Consider the following 11,985-nt stretch of genomic DNA (forward strand, 5'->3'; position numbering starts at 1 on the left):
TTTCCATGGTTCCTGCAGTGGCCCAGCATGAGTGGATTCCTTGGTATGACGTTCTGTTTCCTCTTCCCTAAGGCAAGGCTGCATTAACCAGCTGGCTTCACTCAGGAGAGTGGGGCTCAACATTCCAGTGCTATGTGTTCTTACAGCAAGTGGCCACCCGCTTCTGCACCTCACCCACCCAGGCCTGTTAAGGTTCATAAGCAAAACACATGACTTAACTGCTGCTCTATAGAACTGCTGTTCTACAGAGAGCGTATGAAGAGCTGCCTCTCCATCTACAAAGAGAATCCCTTGGAGTTTGCACCTGGCCAGGCACAGTGATTCATGCCTACAATCCCAGCACTTTGGGAGGCTGAGGTGAGAGGATCACTTGAGCCCAGGAGCTGGAGACCAACTGGACAACATAGTGAAACCCCACCTCTACTAAAAAATTTAAATTAGCCGAGTGTGGTGGTGTGTGCCTGTAGTTCCAGCTACTCTGGCGGCTGAGGAGGGAGGACCGCTTGAACCTGGGAGGCAGAGGCTGCAGTGAGACATCACAGACACTGCAACTGCTGCCTGGGCGACAGAGCAAGACCCTCACCCGATAAATACATGAAAACAAATAAAACCCCATGTGTGGGCCGGGTGTGATGGCTCACCCCTGTAATCCCAGCACTTTAGGAGGCCAATCACTTGAGGTCAGGAGTTCAAGACTAGCCTGGCCAATATGGTGCAACCCCGTCTCCACTAAAAAAAAAATACAAAAAGCCAGGTGTGGTGGTGGGTGCCTGTAATCCCAGCTACTTGGGAGGCTGAGGTGGGAGAATCACTTTAATCTGGGAGGCAGAGGTTGCAGTGAGCAGAGATCGTGCCACTGCACTCCAGCCTGGGCGATAGTGGGAGACTCCATCTTAATAAAAACAATCAATCAAACAAAACCATGTGTGGGGTAGGGCAATCACCCGTGAGACAAAATAAAAAGACAAATACATACCAAAAATAAGAAACAAAATGCATCTGGGAAGATGCTCCCCGTCACTAGTCATGAGGAAATACAAATCACAGCCACACTGATACCACTGCAAGACTATGTGACTCCACTGCTTCCCATCCCTAAAACCCTGACAAAACCAAGTGCTAGTGAAGATGTGCAACGACTAAAACTCTCACCCACTGCTGATGAGGGCGAAAAATGATGCGACCCTCCAGAAACATCTGAGAGTTTCCTGTAAAGCTAAACATGTATTTATTCCAATGACCTAGCCATCTCACTTGCAGGTCTTTAACCAAAAGAAAGAAAAACATGTTCACACAAAGAACTGCATGTGAACAGCTTTAGCAGCTTCATTAAGAATCACCAAAAACTAGAAACCACCCATGTCTCCTTCAACTGAGAAATGCAGAAAAAGCTGGGGTCTATCCATATAATAAAACACTACTCAACAATGAAAAGGAACAACTGAAACACTCCCACTAAGTAGTCAGATGACTCTAATGAACTATATTAACGAAAAGAAGCCTGACTCAACCCCTACCTCCCCTGCATTGTATGATTCCATTTTCAATTTAATATGACATTCTAGAAAAAGCAAAATCATAGACACAGAAAACAGATCAATCGTTGCTGAGCAGCCGGACACAGTGGCTCACGCCTGTAATCCCAGCACTTTGGGAGGCCAAGGCGGGCAAATCACGACGTCAGGAGTTCAAGACCAGCCTGACCAACATGGTGAAACCCCACCTCTAAATACAAAAATTAGCCCGGCATGGTGGTGCGCACCTGTAATCCCAGCTACTCAGGAGGCTGAAGCAGGAGAATCACTTGAACCCGAGAGGCAGAGGTTGCAGTGAGCCGAGATCGCACCACACTGCACTTCAGCCTGGGCGACAGAGCAAGACTACAACTCAAAAAAAAAAAAAAAAAAAAGGCTGGGCACAGTGGCTCACGCCTGTAATCCCAGCACTTTGGGAAGCTGAGGTGGGCAGATCACGAGGTCAGGAGATCGAGACCATCCTGGCTAACACAGTGAAACCTCATCTCTACTAAAAATACAAAAAATTAGCTAGGCATGGTGGTGGGCGCCTGTAGTCCCAGCTACTCGGGAGGCTCAGGCAGGAGAATGGCGTGAACCTGGGAGGCAGAGGTTGCAGTGAGCCGAGACTGCGCCACTGCACTCCAGCCTGGGCGACAGAGTGAGACTGCATCTCAAAGAGAAAAAAAAAAAAAAAAAAAAAAGTTGCTGAGTCTCATGCCTATGGTCCCAGCACATTAGGAGGATGAGGCAGGAGGATCATTTGAGGTCAGGAGTTTGAGACCAGCCTGGCCAACATGGTAAAACTACATCTCCAGTAAAAATACAAAAATCAGCTGGACATGGTGGTGCAGGCCTGTAATTCCAGCTACTTGAGAGGTTGAGACTCCAGAATTGCTTGAACCCAGCAGGCAGAGGTTGCAGTGAGCCGAGATTGCGCCACTGCCCTCCAGTCTGGGAGACACAGGGAGACTTCATCTCAAAAAAAAAAAAAAAAAAAAGGGAATTTTATTGCATATAAACTTAAGAGAATAAACAAACCACACGCAGTACCCCACCCTGACCCCCTTCAGACCTGGTAAAGAGACCCCCAGGACTGGGAGATGCCGCTTTGCAGGGAAGGCAGGCAGACAGACCTGCAAGTGCAGCAGGCAAGGACAGCCTGGTCTGAACCACGAGCTTCCATGCTAACCTGGGGGACTCCGAGTAACAGATGTTGTCAGCCTCGTGTTTCCTGTCTGTAAAACAGAGCAGTTCAGCCAGTCACGGTGGCTCACGAGGTCAACAGATCGAGGCCAGCCTGGCCAACATGGCAAAACCCTGTCTCTACTAAAAATACAAAAATTAGCCGGGTATCGTGGCACATGCCTGTAATCCCAGCAACTCAGGAGGCTGAGGCAGGAGAATTGCTTGAGCCCAGGAGGCGGAAGTTGCAGTGAGCTGACATCATGCCACTGCACTCCAGCCTGGACAACTGAGCAAGACTCTGACTCAAAAAAAAAAAAAAAAAAAGGATTAAAAAATTAAAAAGTGCTTTTCTGGGCCGGACGCAGTGGCTCATGCCTGTAATCTCAGCACTTTGGGAGGCCGAGGCGGGCGGATCATGAGGTCAGGAGATCGAGACCATCCTGGCTAAAACGGTGAAACCCTGTCTCTACTAAAAAATACAAAAAAAATTAGCCAGGCGTGGTGGTGGGCACCTGTAGTCCCAGCTACTCGAGAGGCTGAGGCAGGAGAATGGCGTGAACCCAGGAGGCGGAGCTTGCAGGGAGCCGAGATCGCACCACTGCACTCCAGCCTGGGCCACAGAGCGAGACTCCGTCTCAAAAAAAAAAAAAAAAAAAAAGTGCTTTTCTGAAAGGAGGGCTCTAGTTAAGGTAAACCATGGGTTCTGTGACTTGTGCTTTACACTGAGAGAACAAAGCAGCAAGCCCAACAATCTTAAAGGAGTAATACAGAGTCCATGTGGGGTACACTACCCCCCCTGCATTCACATCAACTGGAGAAGAGAAGCTTATTCCCAGCTCAAAGTAGGCGAAAATTAACACATAGCTATTCAAGAGTGTTTATGTACAGACAGTTAATCTTGAGAAATCCAAATTGTGTGGCTAGAACAAAGCTGTTTAAAATGTTTTTCATACTAATGCTTCCTGGAGGACCTTCCTTGGCCCCATGTTTAAATTTTGATTAAATGTCAAACTAGTAAAACTATTTGCCTATGCGGGGGGGGGGGGGAGAAGACGCTTAGGCAACACAGTGCCAAATTCAAAACTCCCTACTAGCTCTGACAGCGAACACCTTCAGATTCAGAGGAGAAAAGTAGCCTTTAAACAGGACAATTCAGCCTATCTACTGAGATCATCTTATCAAAATGAGTAACTGTCATTACAATAAAACGCAATACAACAATACAATAAAATGCAACAAAGCCACGAAGAAGGAAGAAGGCTGCCCAGCATTCTAGCACCTATTTGCACAATTAGCCCACAGAGTTACTTACAAACAATATTCCCCTTATATAGTCTGTGTTCTGTTTTTGATGGGGTACTGTATACAGAACCTGCCAACTTTAACTGTAATGCAATAACCAGAGCTCACACAACCACTTCCCAACTGTTTCTGTCAGGATGTTTCCAGTTTTTCAAGTATCAACATTACAGGGTTGAGAAGGACCAACAAGCATTTGATGGCTAATTATGACAAAGTCCTTGATCAAGATGCCAGCAAGAATATTCACCACAATAGACTCCATGCAGAATGCTTGGAGAGATGCCCTCTGAGCCCCAAAGCACTTGCTCTTACATTTGACCACGAAGGTAGGATGAAAGAGCTCAGGGTACAAAAAAATATCCACTCATCCATCACAGTGAAGGATTACCTTCATTATGTCCTCTCCAGAGGTAAACCCAAAGTCCCTCTGATCGCTGACTTTTTTACACTTACCATATAATCCCAACCCACTCTATTCTTCCGCAAGTCATTCACAGAAGGCATACGGTGGTGACATAAATGCTGACGACTACCAGGTCCCCCGATCTCCAGCCGTCTGTTTGTTTGCCCACAGGAACACACACTGTGTGCCTGGCAATAACTAAACAAGCTTTTCTGCCCAAGGAGGCTGAGCTCACTCAGTGCCTCGAGGCTCCCCACCATGGTTACAAGTGCTGGCCTAACCAAGCTGTGCCTGGAATCAGCCTTGTCACTGTGCCGGGAGAGTAGGAAACAGTTTAAACACATTTTTATGCTTTCATTTCTATAATAAATGCGCCAGATATCACATGAAATCAGCTCTAGGACTGACTGAGCACCTGCCTGCTATACATTTTCCAGGCCGCCAGTGCCCTGCCAGGGGATGTGCTGAGCAGCCAAACCCAGCCTGGCCACGATGCCTGTAGTAAGCTGGCAGACAATGTACGAGCAACAACTTTCCCGGTTAAGCGCCAACTTTCCCTGAGTGTCCACATGCTTAGGGAAGAAGGTTGGACTTAAACCAACAAGCAATTACTGAATGCTTACTGAGACATGGGGCTCAATGTGTCTGTATGCTGTATTCCGACGTCACAAGAACCTCGTACAGGGCAGGGATTAGGGTCTCAGTTTTGCAGCCAAGGAAGCTGATGCTAAAAGAAATCGGTAATTCATCTAAGGTCACACCTGACTCCTCACCTTATACCCCCAAAAAATCATTTCCTGATGGATCAAGGGCATAAATTGGAAGGGCAAAACCTTACAACTTTCAGAAGAAAATATAGAATATATTTCACTTCAGGATAGTGTTCTTCCCACCAACCGTGAAACAAAGATTCATAAATTCACCTACATTAAAATTAAGACCATATTTTTTTTTTTTTTTTTTTTTGAGACAGAGGTGCTGCCCAGGCTGGAGTGCAATGGTGCGATCTCGGCTCACCACAACCTCCGCCTCCTGGGTTCAAGCGATTCTCCCGCCTCAGCCTCCCGAGTAGCTGGGATTACAGGCAGGAGCCACCATGCCTGGCTAATTTTGTATTTTTAGTGGGGACAGGGTTTCTCCATGTTAGGCTGGTCTCAAACTCCTGACCTCAGGTGATCCACCTGCCTTGGCCATCCAAGGCCATCCAAGTGCTGGGATTAGAGGCATGAGCCACAGCACCCAGCCTGAAATGTTATTTCTTAATAATAAGACTTGAAGGGTGAAACTGATCCATGGGCTGCCGAATGGATGTTTTAGCAGGCACGAAAACACTCACCTCCTTGTGCATGTCCATCAGAGGTCTTGCGTGACAAGGTGCATTATCAATGAGTTGTAATATTTTGAAAAATATTTTTTCTAAGCAATACGTCTCAACAGTAGGCTTAAAATATTCTGTAAATGATGCTGTAAACAGATGTGCTGTCACTCAGACTTTGTTTTTCCCTTTACAGAGCACAGGCAGAGTAGATTTAGCATAATTCTTAAGGTCCTTGGATATTCAGAATGGCTAATGAGAGGTAGCTTCAACTTAAAGTCATCAGCTGCAGTAGCCCCTAATGAGAGGCAGCCTGTCCTTTGATACCAAGTACTGATTTTTCTACAGCTATAAAAGCCTAGATGGCATTTTCTTCCAATAGACTATTTTGTCTACACTAAAATGTTTACTGTAGCCACCTTTATCAATTATCTTAGCTAGATCTGGATAACTTGCTACAGTTTTTCCATCAGCACTTGCTGCTTCACCTTGTACTTTTATGTTTTGGAGATGGCTTCTTTCCTTAAACCTCATGAACCAACCTCTGCTGGCTTCAAACTTTTCTTCTGCAGCTTTCTCACCTCTCTTAGCCTCCAAAGAATTGAATAGAGTTACTATGGCCTTGCTAGATTAGGCTTTGGCTTAAGGGAATATTGCGGCTGGCTTGATCTATCCAGACCACTAAAGCTTTCTCCATATCAGCAATAAGGTTGTTTCACTTTCTTATCACTCAGGCATTCACTGGAGTCACACTTTTAATTTCCTTCGAGAACTCCTTTGCATTCACAATCTGGTTAACTATCTGGCTTAAGCAGCCTAACTTTTGGCTTTCAAAATATGTTATTGCTTTTTATCGTTGTTAAAGGGTATTGCTCTGTCATCCAGGCTGGAGTGCAGTGGCATAATCACAGCTTGCTGCAGCCTCAACCTCCTAGGCTCAAGCAATCCTCCCATCTCAGCCTCCCAAGTTAGCTGGGACCACAGGCGTGTGCCACCACACCTGGCTACTTTTTCCATTTTTTTTGTGAAGACGAGGCCTCACCATGCTGCGCAGGCTGGTCTCAAACTCCTGTCCTCAAGTGATCCTCCCACCTAAGCCTGCCAAAATGCTAGGATTACAGGCATGAACTCCATGCCTGGCCATTTTTAGCTTTTGACTTGGTGTGAGAGACGCGAGATCCTTCCTTTCATTTGAACACTTCAAAGGCCATTATAGGGTTACTAACCGGCCTAATTTTAGGATAGTTGTGTCTCAAGGAACAGAGAGGTCTGAGGAGAGGAAAAGAGATGGGAAATAGTCAGTAGCTGGGGCAGTCAGAACACAAACATTTACAGATTAAATTTACCTTCTTAGATGGACATGGTTTGTGGTTCCCCAAAACTATGATGATACCCAAAATCACTGATCACAAATATAACAGATAACAGTCTGAAACATTGGTCACATTACCAAAATGTGACACAGAGATGAAGTGAGCACACGCTATTGGAAAAATGGCACTGATAAAAGACTTGCTCAATGCCGGGTCACCACAAATTCTCAATTTGTAAATAAAAAAACCGCAATTATCTGCAAAGCACAATAAAACGAGGTATACCTATACACATGCAACAAACACAAAACTGGTAAACTCAAAATTCAGGATGGACAAGGAAACAAAGTAGGGAAAGGAACACACACAGGAAGCAGAGGCGACTGAACTGGTCAGGCCAAGTCTCCTCAAGTTGAGTGAACAAATCAGAATCACTCAAAATTGAAAGGCTAACCAAAACACTGCACCATCAATCACCTACAGAACCTTCAGTGAAGTAAGAGCACTGCAGGGTGGGTAGGAGCAATTCCTTCTGCTGTGCTTGACCCTCATCAGTAACAAGCAGAGCTAACCCTGAAAGGTGGATGGAGTGCTTCTGCTACCCAATCTCACTGACAGGGAAACAGGCTCAAAGATTAAGCAACCTGTTACAGATCACTGCCAATGTCTCCAAATTCCAGTGGGTGAATGTCCATTTTGAGCTTCAGTACCACTAGCCATAACGGTACTCATCTGTGCACCTGCTTAGGTAGTATATTCCATTTTCAGCAAGTTCTAATTGCCCATATAAAACACGTCAGAGGTACAGAGATCTTTAAGCACAAAATGCAACACTGAGTCTATCTCATGCCCTTTCCGGGACAAGACAATGCCAAAAACGAAAGAAGCCTGCGCGCGGAAGTGAGCACCTGTAGTCCCAACTACCTGAGAGGCTGAGGAGGGAAGAGGATGGCCTGAGCCCAGGAGTTCTGGGCTATATCGCATGGTGCCAATCAGGTGGCCGCACTAAGTATGGCATCAGTGTGGTGACCTCCAAGGAGTGGGTACTACCAGACTGCCTAAGAAGGGGTGAACCAGCCCAGGTCGGCCAGATGTGGTGGCTCACACTTGTAATCCCGGCATTTTGGGAGGCCCTGGCGGGCGGATCGCTTGAGGCCAGGAGTTCGAGACCAGCCTGGCCAACAAGGCAAAACCCCAACTGTATTAAAATACAAACATTAACTGGGCAGGGTGGCGGGCATCTGTAATCTCAGCTACTCGGGAGACTGAGGCACAAGAACTGCTTGAACCCAGAAGACAGGTTGCAGTGAGCCAAGACTATGCCACTGCACTCCAGCCTGGGCAACAGAGTGAGTGAGACTCCGTCTCAAAAAAAAAAAAAAAGATAAAAAAAAGTTGCGGGGGGGGGGGGGGCGGGGGCGGGAGGGGCGGGTCAGGTAGTGAAGAAAAAAAAGAAAGGGGGCAGGTCAAAACTCCCACACCTATCAGTAGTGGGGTCATGCATGTGAATCAACACTGTACTCCAGCCTGGGCAACACAGTGGAGACCCTGTCTCTTAAAAGGGCAGGTTAGCTGGGCACGGTGGCTCACCCCTGTAATCCCAGCACTTTGGGAGGCTGAGGTGGGCGGATCACGAGACCAGGAGACCATCCTGGTTAACGTGGTGAAACCCCGCCTCTACTAAAAATACAAAAATTAGCTGGACGAAACGGCGCGTGTCTGTAATCCCAGCTACTCAGGAGGCTGAGGCAGGAGAATCGCTTGAACCCAGGATGCGGAGGTTGCAGTGAGCCGAGATCGCACCATTGCACTCCAGCCTGGCAACAGAGCTAGACTCCATCTCAAAAAAAAAAAAAAAAAGCTGGGCGCAGTGGCTCATGCCTATAATCCCAGCACTTTGGGAGGCCGAGGTGGGTGGATCACGAGGTCAGGAGATCGACACCATCCTGGCTAACACAGTAAAACCCCATCTCTACTAAAAATACAAAAAAGTAGCAGGCACCTGTAGTCCCAGCTACTCAGGAGGCTGAGACAGGAGAATGGCATGAACCTGGGAGGCGGAGGCTGCAGTGAGCCGAGATCGCGCCACTGAGGTTAGGCCGGGCATGGTGGCTCATGTCTGTACTGTCAACACTTTGGGAGGCCAAGGTGGGCGGACTGCCTGAGCCCAGGAGTTTGAGACCAGCCTGGGAAACATGGTGCATCCCTGTCCCTACAAAAATTAGCTGGGTGTGGCTAAGTGTGGTAGCTCATGCCTGTAATCCCAGCACTTTGGGAGGCTGAGGTGGGAGGATCAACTGAGGTCAGGAGTTTGAGACCAGCCTGGTCAACATGGTGAAACCTTGTCTCTACTAAAAATACAAAAATTAGCCAGGCATGGTCATGGGAGCCTGTAATCTCAGCTACTTGGGAGGCTGAGGAAGGAGAACTGCTTGAACCCAGGAGGCCAAAGTTGCAGTGAACCATTGCACTCCAGCCTGAGCGACAGAGTGAGACTCCGTCTCACACAGAAAAACAAACAAACAAAAAAAGGATGTGGCAGTTTAACAATGAGGCACTGCCTGTAAAACTCTTCACTCTCTGCCCTCAACCAAAATCTGTTAGGAACAAGTACAGTGAGCGAAATGGGTTCTGAAATATATCTCTACCCTCAGGTACACAAGTGTGCTTGTGAGCAAAAAACAGGGAGAATGATGTTGACTGGAAACCCTTACTCCCAACATGTCAGCACTGTATTGCCTAAAAAGATCAATTAAATCTTTTTTAAAAGCACAGAGAAAAAATTCCCATGACAGAGACTTAAAATTCTACCTCTTGACCACACCATGGCATTCAGGTCTGCACACACAGCCACCCTGCAATCGGTATGTCACTTGACAAGACTCACCTGAGCAAGAGCAGCCTCCAAGACCACTGAGAAAACACGACTTCCTGCTGAGTTTTTAGAAAAAAGAGAAAAATTAATAAAAAACAGAAAAAATATTTTTAAAAATTATTAAGACCAGGTGCAGTGGCTCATGCCTGTAATTCCAGCACTATGGGAGGCAGAGACAGGTGGATCACCTGAGGTCAGGAGTTTGAGAACAGCCTGGCCAATGTGTTGAAACCCCGTCTCTACTAAAAATACAAAAATCAGCCAGGTGTGGTGGCAGGTGCCTGCAGTCCCAGCTACTTCGGAGGCTGAGGCAGGAGAACTGCTTTAACTGGAGGTTGCAGTGAGCCGAGATCATGCCACTGCACTCCACGCTGGATGACAGAGCCAGACAGTCTCAGAAAATAAATAATTAAAAAAAAAAAAAAAAAAAAAACCCAGAGAACTTATCCTGCAATTGCTGCTCAAAATGATGATCAAAGGGAGAGAATAAGAAGTATAAAGGCCAGGTGTGGTGGCTCACGCCTGTAATCCCAGCACTTTGGGAGGCCCAGGCGGGTGGATCACGATGTCAGGAGTTTGAGAGCAGACTGGCCAATGTGGTGAAACCCTGTCTCTACTAAAAATACAAAAATTAGCTGGGTGTGGTGGCGTGCACCTGTAGTCCCAGCTACTCACGAGGCTGAGGCAGAAGAATCGCTTGAACCCAGGAGGCGGAGGTTGCAGTGAGCCAAGATTGCGCCACTGCACTCCCGCCTGGGCGACAGAGCGAGAGTCTACCTAAAAAAAAAAAAATTAATAGTATAAGCTGTGACACTGGATGAAGAAAGTGGCAAAAATAAAAATTTATAAGAAAAAAATTGACGACATAAATTTTTAAAAAGGGGGCAAAAAACATAGGCTGAAACTTCTTAAACTTTAAACCTCTGGGCTGGGCACGGTGGCTCACGCCTGTAATCCCAGCACTCTGGGAGGCCGAAGCGGGAGGATCATGAGGTCAGGAGTTTGAGACTGGCCTGCCCAGCATGGTGAAACCCCGTCTCTACTAAAAATACAAAAAATTAGCCGGGCATGGTGGCACACGCCTGTAGCCCCAGCTACTTGGGAGCCTGAGGCAGAAGAATTGCTTCAACCCGGTAGGTGAAGATTGCAGTGAGCCAAGATTGCACCACTGCGCTCCAGCCTGGGAGACAGAGCAAGACTCCATCTCAACAAACAAACAAACACAAAAACTTTAGGGCTGAGTGCAGTGGCTCACACCTGTAATCCCAGCACTTTGGGAGGCCGAGGCGAGCAGATCACAAGGTCAGATCGAGACCTTCCTGGCTAACACGGTGAAACCCCATCTCTACTAAAAATACAAAAAATTAGCCAGGCGTGGTGGTGGGCGCTACTCGGGAGGCTGAGGCAGAAGAATGGCATGAACCCAGGAGGCGGAGCTTGCAGTGAGCAGATATTGTGCCACTGCACTCCAGCCTGGGCGACAGAGCAAGACTCCATCTCAAAACAAAAAGCAAAAAACAAACAAAAAACAAAACAAAACAATCAACAAACTTTAAATCTCTGGTAAGTTTAAAAGGAATCTTTGCTATCATCTAAAAGACAAACAACAATTGTCGGCAAGGATGTGGAGAAACTGGAACCCTCATATGTCCAGCAATGTAAAATGGGGCAGCCACTGTACAACAGTCTGGCAGTTCCTCAAAAGGTTAAACATAAATAATGAATGTCCCACAAATTCCTCCCCTATACATATGCCAAGAGAAAGGAAAACATTTCTACGTAAAAAGTGTGTGTAGGCACTCACAGAGATATTATTCATAACAGCCAAAAACTAGAAACCAAAATATCCATGAACTGATGAACGGATGGTGTCATTTCTAAGGATACAACCAGATTTTCTGAAATTGGGGGTAGGGGAAGGGAATCAAAGATGTTTCCTTCTCAAGGAGCAAACCATGTAGTGTGGCAATCAATTTTGAGGCTCCATGCTGCCCTTCCAAGGACTGAGGTACTGTACCCAAGAATCACTGTGCCGGAGTGAAGGACAAAGCAATGAAGTCATACAGGCACAAGTC

General features: G+C 46.8%; 1 protein-coding gene across 1 annotated transcript in view; it reads right to left on the reverse strand.

Annotated features, from left to right (window-relative positions):
* The window catches only part of BRD4 (bromodomain containing 4), a 96,642-nt gene that overhangs the window by 62,863 nt on the left and 21,794 nt on the right, over nucleotides 1-11,985 (reverse strand).

Source organism: Pongo abelii, chromosome 20 (assembly GCF_028885655.2).
Source record: "Pongo abelii isolate AG06213 chromosome 20, NHGRI_mPonAbe1-v2.0_pri, whole genome shotgun sequence".
Lineage (NCBI taxonomy): Eukaryota > Metazoa > Chordata > Mammalia > Primates > Hominidae > Pongo > Pongo abelii.